The sequence below is a fragment of the Mytilus trossulus genome, chromosome 10, assembly GCF_036588685.1.
Source record: "Mytilus trossulus isolate FHL-02 chromosome 10, PNRI_Mtr1.1.1.hap1, whole genome shotgun sequence".
Lineage (NCBI taxonomy): Eukaryota > Metazoa > Mollusca > Bivalvia > Mytilida > Mytilidae > Mytilus > Mytilus trossulus.
This window is the reverse complement of record NC_086382.1, coordinates 14,821,984-14,831,050: the sequence shown is the minus strand read 5'-3', so window position 1 is coordinate 14,831,050 and position 9,067 is coordinate 14,821,984.

Genomic DNA, 9,067 nt, shown 5'->3' with positions numbered 1-9,067 from the left:
ATATATAGGACGGGTGTGTTCGATGCGTAAATGAATTAACAAAACCCCGTCATATAACATCCAACTTTGAAATTGCGTCCAAATGTCAAATTTAGGTGTGGCACTTTGGGAATGGTCTTAAACGATTGATAATTCATTTCTCAATTTTTGTAATTTTCCCCAGATTTTTTCTATGTCGGGCAAAAAAAGTAGCGGTTTATAAGGATACCCCCGAAATGACGTAACAGCTTGACTTATGGTCGTTTTAAACACGATTGTTTGCAAGTTGCATTGTTAACAATTGTACAATATGAAAATTAAAAAACGTGAATGCAAATATTTATAATGACTTTACGGAAAGTAACTTTTGTGACATCTTGACAACCGTATACAAAGTTCATTTCACTTTTCTACCTTCTAAACACAAGAGGTCGAATTCTTTTGTTCTATTTAAGGTTCATGTGGACTTTATCTAGGGCATGCTATGCCTTAAAACTTTTCCAGATGCACTGGTTTGTCTGTATTCACCGTATTAGGAAGTATATTCTTGAAAAATAACAAGAACCTATTATTGCATGGTTGATATGCACTTGTTATGTAATTAAGTTGTTGATCAGCGTGTAGTGCACCTACAATTAAACTAAGTTTTCATGTCTAACTAAACATGTTCACAAACAGACAATGTACATTGCATCCAATTTAATATGTTCAATAAAATGACTTATTGATTTGTAGTTGGCTTTAATTCAAACATGTTTTGCTGTTGCTAAGCAACACTTGTGTTGCTATGCTCAATACGGAATTTGTAAAGAATACAAAAAAGATGTATATGAAAAAATATTGGAATGAAACACCAAATGGAAAGAAAAATCTGCAAACAACAGCTTAATTCATATTTAAGAGGGGCAAGTGTAAGCCAAAAAAGTGTCCCATGAAATTGTGTCCTCTAGAACATTATTTCACAGTTTGTCTGTGAAATTTTGTTCATGGGACAGAATATCACATTTGTAAACTATAAAATAGTGTCTCCCTAAGTGAAAAATTGTCCCTAGTACTTGCACACAATTTCATGGATGTTTTATAAAAATATGTCACAAAGGACAATATTTCATAGTGTAGCTATTTTTTTCTGTCCCTAAAGAAGGGAAATAATTTAGAAATCATTAAAATGTTTTAATCAATTAGTTAAATCATAATTGAATTTTAAATAAAGACTACACAGATGTCAACAAAAATGGAAAGTGATGAATATAAACAGCTGTATGATTATGTGTGTGATGGTTAATACCCTCAATAATTTGAAAATAATGATAGGAGATCATTTAGAAGAAAGGCAAAGCAGTTTCAAATTAAAAACAATGAAATGTATCATATACATGTTGACAAAAACACACAAGAGAAAACATTAAAACTTGTTATTCATAAGGACAATTGAAACAAGACCAAAAGGTATGTGCAAGAAGAAACGGCAATCACGCATTTAGGATTATTATTCGTGACATTATTGATCTTGTTAAAAAGGACAATTCAAAGATGTTAAAACAATTCATAGATTCCTATTATATTTAAAAACAAATGCCAATTTAGTCTTATTATTTTTGTTAAATATTTTTTTTTTGGTATTAGACAAAACTTTTATGCAATATGGACATGATTTCACTATGAAAAAAAGTCCAACGAAGGGCACAATATAATCTCTTGTCAAGGGACACTTTTACATAGAAGTGGACAATATTTTATAATAAAATTATGTCCTGGACGAAATTTCATAGGTCTTATCTGTGAAATTTTGTCCATGGGACATCATTTCATGGGGGAAACTATTCAATCCTACACAAGCACCAATTTTTTAACCGTTGCTAGGCAACATTTCTGTTGCCAAGGTTGTTTTTAAGCATATAATAAACAAAATCAAAGGGTATTTTCATTTGTGACTTCAAGTTCTTCTTGGACAAACAATATCATTTGTAAATATTTAAATTTTTACTGATAAAACAATTAATATGTGATAATTTTCATTCTTCATAAAAACCGTTGCTAGGCAACCTTCCTTCCACCGGAACACAATAAAATCATTATTTTTTCAAGTGTCTACACTAAGACCATCATTGATATCAATTTAAACTTATTTGGAGAGGGGTCAAAAATTGCCCTTATCATACCTTGTCCTTTTGAGGTGAAAATACGGCCATTTTAGGCATAGGGTCCACATGAACCTTAAACCGCATATCGGACTGGTTTCATTTGATATTGCAGTGCTATTTTAGTTGAAGTTATACCTGTACAACACCGCAGTAACATAATCAAACAAAAATAATGTAATGAACTGCTTGATCTGTAAGCACCAAACGGTTCATAATTCTGTAAGAACTAAGTAAAACTTCAGTAAATATAAATGTTCAAATCTTACCTTTAACTCTGTCCCTTTACATAATAAATCATAATGTAGGAAAGCCGATCAAAACATTCAGTGTGTCAATAGAAAATCATTCCAAGTGGAAAATATCCAGATAGTATACATTTTAGTCCGGGAATAATGGTTTAAGGTAGCACAATACAAAGATTTTTTTACTTCCAATCACTAACCTTTGAAATGCTGTAACTTTCTTATGAATGCATAGAAAATAATAACAGAGGTATATATAGATAGATAAAAGATTAATCTTTTAAATGAATGCAATATTTTTATTGTGCAATCATTATGTAATTAATTATTACGTAATTAGTGGCAAAATCTAGGTAAGTTCACTTGAATGAATTTAGCTCTATCATCTCTTGTACTATACAGAAAATTTTAACGAAATCTTAATCAACACATCATGGGCTTCAAAAGGGTGTCTCAGATTGTCTCTATGGTATTCCATTCTCTCATAAATCTCTAATTAGTTTAAACATCCTAACCACATAAAAGAAGATAATGTTTAATTAGGTGTAAAATTTGTTCTATACATTCTATCTGAAATCTGAGACAACCTTTTGTAGATAATGGCCATAGGAACAACATGTAATAAAATCAACCCTCTAGGGATACCTATGCAGAAGCTAATTTCATTTGAAAGTGGAAATTTGGTGAAAAATATTTTAGACACAGTTAACATTATAATTGGTTACATAATTGTTTTCATAATACTAACATTGCATTAATTTGAAAGAATAATCTGTTAGCTATCCAAAACTACCTCTTTTATAAATTTTCAAGCATTATTAAGAAAGTTACAGCATTTTAAAACTTGGGAGTTGGAGTTATAAAATCTTTGTATTGTGCTACCTTAAATCGACAAAGGCTCAATACAAAGTATATTACATTAAAATAAAGTACATAACCGACAACTATTTTATTAATAGGTTATAGTGATTAAATATATAATTAAGAATTTTGTAAATTATCGTTTCTAACTTTAAAAATATCAAAACTTTAAGTATGCAGAACACATATCTTGTATTTGTTAAGACCCACTATTTTTCTTACTGTGCTATAATCTGGATAATGCACAGCAAAGGTGTGCATTAACTACATCAGATCTGAATCTCAGATATACTGCACAGTTCAAATCTATTTTTACCTTTAAAAGGGGGGGTCCTCGATTATGAAGGGGCGTTATTCGTTAAAATTTAAAACAAAAAATATATCACCGAGTGTAGCGAGACTAAAACAATATTGACGGTTTTATGCTCAAACACGATACCTTCTCCAATCCAAGGGTGAACGACTTATTCGCCCCACCCCGAATTCAATCAGTCAGGATTCTACTTCGTCAAATTTATCTCCCCATGATGCCAGTTCATTTTTACAATCGTAGAAATGGAAGCCATTGTAGGATGACGCGCTACAAATTTTGCTCTTCGAAACCGATAATTTTATTCACATTGCACCATTACGATCGTTATATGTCAGTTGTATTTTAAAAGAAAAATGTATCAACTAGCTAATGAGCATCAGTTAATGATCTTGTCTGCATTGATTCAATTTAAAACTATTGTCTGCTCGGTTGTCAGGTGGAATTTTTGAAAATTCATAAACATTTAAAAAAATTCTAATTAAATATTTCGTGGAAGGGCAGACTCGATTTTTTTAGTGTATGAAGACTACAAACCCTAGTTATCACACACAAACAATTATAATTTTTCGAAGATATGCATTTTCATCATCCAACTTGAAATACTGTCGTCAAGTACTTTCAGTAAAAAATAGCTATTCCAACACACCTTCTCTGTTTTTGTTACTCATTAGATAGGTATTTCACTTGACCCATATATTTCATTTTTTAGTACTGTGATTTTTTTGGGTTATTAAGTCAACCTGTAGCTTTGATATATAAAAATGATAGAATCTGAAGCGAGACGATGTATGCAATATTCTTACTTTGTACGATATCAAGACAAAATATTCAACTCGTACACGCCCTAACATAAAAAAAGATGCACTCGATTTTCTCTTTTCGATACAATTTTTACCCATTTTTTGGATTTTTTTCTTGAGTCACATAATGGAAGGGCAGACACGAAAATTACTGAAACTGATAAATTGATATGTTTTCCGTCCGTGGTAGTTTTTTCAAAAAAAATCGGAGGTTATGCATTTTCCTCATCCAACTTGAAAGATACCCATGTCGTCGACTTGATATCTAATTGTTCTGCTTAACTATGAAATAGATAAATTGAAAACTTATGCAAATGGTGTTTTTAAAATAAAACACCTCGTAATTGAGAAGAAAATTGTAATTTTGCTTGTTTCTATTAACTTTTAATTTTTTTGTCACTATAGTAAACATTGCAGTACACATTTATCGCCTTCTCTAACAAAGAGCTTCGATTCTTTTGTTTAATTTCAACCGGGTTTCCGACTGCAATGCCTTGAAATTACGACAAAGTTGAACTTTGTACAAACATCGTAGTTTCAAAATAGGAAAAAAGAAAGGTTCCCGAGTCATTCCTTTTTTTTTTTTTTTTTTTTTATCTCAGCCTGGACATAAAATATTTCATCATATTTTATGTACAGCGTAAATCTTAAATTAGTGTTTTAAAGTCAGAAAGATAGTTAAAGCAATTTTTGGTTATTTCTGCCAAACAAGATGTATCTTAGTATATCCGAATAACAGGAATCTGGTTTGGATTAGTTTTAGACTCAATGGAATTTATAACGACTTTTTTAATATCTATTCCTATAAAGTGACTATTTTTGGATCAAATTTAATGAGGATCATATTTATAAGTTTTTTTCAAAACAGGGGGGGATTAGTTGTAGATCAATCAGACTTCATTTAGATGGACGTGTCTTTAAATTTACTAAGCATATCATTGAGGGAAAGAAATTCAAAAGCAATTAATCCAAACTCAATAACCTTTTCAGTTATGATTTTTTTCATACACCGATTTGAAAGTACACAATTTGTCAAAGTCTTAATCGTCACTAATTTTAAAAATAAAGATTGGGAATGAATTTAACAGAAATGATTAAAAAAAACTACCATTAAATCGCAATTTTCGAATAAGTCTAAATATTAAAAAAGTTATTAATTTAAAACTTACCAAAGTCGTATTTCCCCCCTTTCTTTACCATACAAGAAACTTTCCTATGATCCGTGTATTGCAGAATATCGTCAACATTTCTAAAACGTTCACGTAAATTGACTGCGTCATGTGTTTTAAAAAAACAGTTATTGGCTAATCAAATCGGTATATACTATTTAATCTGCACGCTCTGAATGACCCTTTAATTTAATTAATTAGTTAATTAGGGTCACCAGAGCCGTACAGATTAAATCGTATATACCGACTTGCTTGTCAATAACTATATTTGATTTACTAGTAATACTGTTATCATTAATAGTTTTCAAGTAAATTTTGATTTTATCTCTTTCATTTTTATAATTCTGACCATGATATGTTCTTGAATGAATGAATGAATTTATTCTCATAAACTAGTACACAGCTACAGAGATAATAACAGTTCATATATAATAGATAGTTTTGTTTCGCATGTGTGAAAATAAATAACAATATAATAATATTACAGTTCCTCTAACCAGGAGGACAGATTTTCAATGATATATATCGTATAAATCTACACAATTTTTTTAGTTCTACATCATTTTCAGATGAGAATACATTTTAAAATTTAATAGTGTTTGCATTTTTGTTACAATAGTGTGGTAAATATTTTTCTCTTTCTATGTTAAAAAAAATTGCATGACATAATGTAGTGAAATTCATCGCCAATATCTTTAGAGCTACAGAGATTACAAGACCTTTCCGATCTCGGAATAGTTTGCCACCTTCCTATCTCCACTGGCAAACGATGATTTCCGCATCTAAATTTACACAAAGTATATAAAAAATTAAAAGGCAAAATCGATAAATACTTTTCAAATTTAAATTCAGTCTTGAAAATTCTATAACATAAACCTTTTGAAGACTGGTGTAAATCTGCACACCACTCTTGTCGAAATTGATCTTTGAGCTTTTGCTCAATACTTAATTTTATCCTTTTTTTGTTAAAATAATCTTTGCAATGCCATACATTTGACATGCCACATTCATCAAAAATTTTCTTAATACATAAAATCCATTTATTTCCAATACCATAATTGTTATAATTAATGTATAGTAATTTATATAGTATACAGGATAATTTATCTTCATTTGTATTATGAAGAAGGCGACACCAAAAATTGATCATTCGTAGTTTTGCATATAAAGAAATGGGGTATCTCCGAAGTTCTCCATAAATCATAAAATTTGGAGTCGAGTTTTTTAGTTTTAAAATGTGCTTACAGAATTTCAAATGAACTCGCTCAAGTTTATCAAAATTTTCGTATCTCCAAATTTCAGCCCCGTATAGAAGAATGGGTACAACAGCTTTATCAAACATTTCTAGTTGGCATTCAATCGATAAGTGATTCAATCTGCTCTTCTTGATAACACTATACATAGCCTTAGTTGCTTGGTCTCGTAAGTATTTCCTAGTTTCGAAAAAAAAATGCATTTCTAGAAAAAATAACACCAAGGTATTTATAATGTTTAACTTTCTCTATTTCTTCATTTTCAATACAAAATTTCAAATTATTGGATATTCTTCCTCTTGTAAAAACCATCATTTTGGTTTTGCTAACATTGATTCTTAATTTCCAATTATTTCAATACTGTGAAAAATTATTTAAAAGTAACTGTAAATCTGAACTTGATTCAGCAAGTAAAATAGTATCATCAGCATTGCCATATAATAATACAAACAGTTTTAGGTATATATTAAGTTCATTTTCCATATCTTATGTTAAAGATTGTACACCACTTATGTTTACATTTTCTAAATAATGCTGTAAATCGTTCAAATATAGAGAACATAAGAGAGGAGAAAGATTTTCCCCTTGGCTAACATCAATTTCACTAGCAAACATGTCAGATAAATTATTATTATGTACAATACGTGATTTAACATCATCATACATATTTTTAACAACTCTAAGAAACTTTCCTTTTACATTATTCAAAAGGAGTTTATATAATAAAGAATTTCGGTGTACAAAATCAAAAGCCTTTTCAAAATCTACAAAAGGACAAACACGCTTTTTCTTTTTAACACTGAGAAGTTCAAAAAGTGCATATAAAGAAAAAATATGATCTGTTGTAGAGTACCCATGTCGGAAGCCGGCTTGATTTTCATCTAATATATTCAATTCATCAACGAAAAACCCCAACCTGTCGTTAAGAATAGATGTAAATATTTTCCCCAAGCACGACAATAAAGTTTTAGGTCAGTAGTTTTTTGGATCTAATTTACACCCCTTGTTCTTAAATATTGGTATCACATTACCATTAAGCCAGGCCTCCGGCAATATACCGGTATCAAAAATAAGATTAAACAATTTTGTGTATATATCAATCAAACTGTCTAGAGATAAAGCAATGTATTCATTAATGATTTGATCTGCCCCATGCGATTTATTATTTTTCGCCTTTTTAACAGCTTTTAAAATTTCTTCTCGTGTAATTACACAATTAAGTGTGTCATCGTCACAAGATGAGCTCACACCATTCTCAATAATAAATTCATCTTCAAACTTGTTCTTATTCAAATCTTTAAAAGAAATCAAATAAAAAATGTTCCAATAGATTGTCTTTTCTCTTTGACGTCCCTTATTAAATAATTTCCAAAATTCTTTAGGATTTTTATTTTTCATATTTTTCATGTTGTCACTCATATCTGCATTTCATTTCTTAATATTTCCATCCATCACTTTCTTATAATATATCTCACTCTTTCGTTATCTTTCTTTAAAAATATTTGACCCATACTGTTTATAAAATCTTTGTGATTTTCGTAATTCTTTCTTTGCTTTGTTACAATCTTTATCATACCATTGTTTATTGGGTTTTTTCTTAGAATTACGCAACATAGTTTTAGCATACCCATTTGTACCAAAAGTAAGTTTTGCAGAATCAATCAAGATATCAGAAACCTCATTTACCAAATTATTCATATAATTTTTTTTAGATATTTTCTTTATCACCATAAGTATTCAGCTTGCTTATAACACAATCAACTATATCTGTATCAATATTTTTTCTATATTCATTCATTTTTAGCTCACCTGGCCCGAAGGGCCAAGTGAGCTTTTTTCATCACTTGGCGTCCGTCGTCGTCCGTCGTCGTCGTCCTGCGTCCGGCGTTAACTTTTACAAAAATCTTCTCCTCTGAAACTACTGGGCCAAATTTAACCAAACTTGGCCACAATCATCATTGAGGTATTTAGTTCGAAAATTGTGTCCGGTGACGCTGCCAACCAACCAAGATGGCCGCCATGGCTAAAAATAGAACATAGGGGTAAAATGCAGTTTTTGGCTTATAACTCAAAAACCAAAGCATTTAGAGCAAATCTGACGATGGTGAAATTGTTTATCAGGTTAAGATCTATCTGCTTTCAAATTTTCAAATGAATCTGACATTCCGTTGTTAGGTTGCTGCCCCTGAATCGGTAATTTTAAGGAAATTTTGCTGTTTTTGGTTATTATCTTGAATATTATTATAGATAGAGAAAAACTGTAAACAGCAATAATGTTCAGCAAAGTAAGATCTACAAATAAGTCA